The following is a 737-nucleotide window of genomic DNA, read 5'->3' as shown; positions in this document are numbered from 1 at the left end:
CGAATGTGTAATTATACTTTTTCCTTCTACAGATTAACTGAAACAAGAACTGTGTAAAATCTTAATTACTCGTCAATTTGGAAATACGATTAACTAACTTTAATCTTAAAATGTGAACTTGTTGTTTTTACATTTTTGTTGTTTCTTTAATAAAAGGAATAAGTAAACAAGTATTACACTAGAGAGTTGATAATCGGCGTTATGTTGTCGCCTATATTTATTAATTGCTACTATAATTAACATGAAAATTGCTTTTTGGATAACTTCATTTATATTTATTAGGCTTTATTTATGGGCTGAATTCTTTAAAATAGGTATCTGTGATTTGCTGGCGATAAATTATAGCAATAAACAAACAACGTATAGTACATTTGTTCTAAAATAGTATACTAAAACAAGTCAAATTTATATACAAATGTTTGTTACGCTGTTGGTTACCACAGGTATATCCACAGTTTTAAATAATTGTATCTTTTTTGTCAAAGTCCACAGAGACTGGTTCAGTTACCGAGAGCACAACTGACACGATAAATTATTTCTTTATTCTTCTGTTATCACAATACAATATATGATGATTTCCCTTTAAAACTCACCACTGTATGTTCTTTACTGCTAAGCTCACAATTTCGCAGTTTACACTTACCTACCTATTGAACTAAAATTTTAACGTACGTAATAAGTTTTTATTTAACCTAACGAATTATACTGAAACAACATCGAAAAATATTACACATTTT

The sequence above is a fragment of the Tachypleus tridentatus genome, chromosome 12 (genome assembly GCF_004210375.1).
Source record: "Tachypleus tridentatus isolate NWPU-2018 chromosome 12, ASM421037v1, whole genome shotgun sequence".
NCBI lineage: Eukaryota > Metazoa > Arthropoda > Merostomata > Xiphosura > Limulidae > Tachypleus > Tachypleus tridentatus.
Note: the sequence above shows the minus strand (reverse complement) of the source record.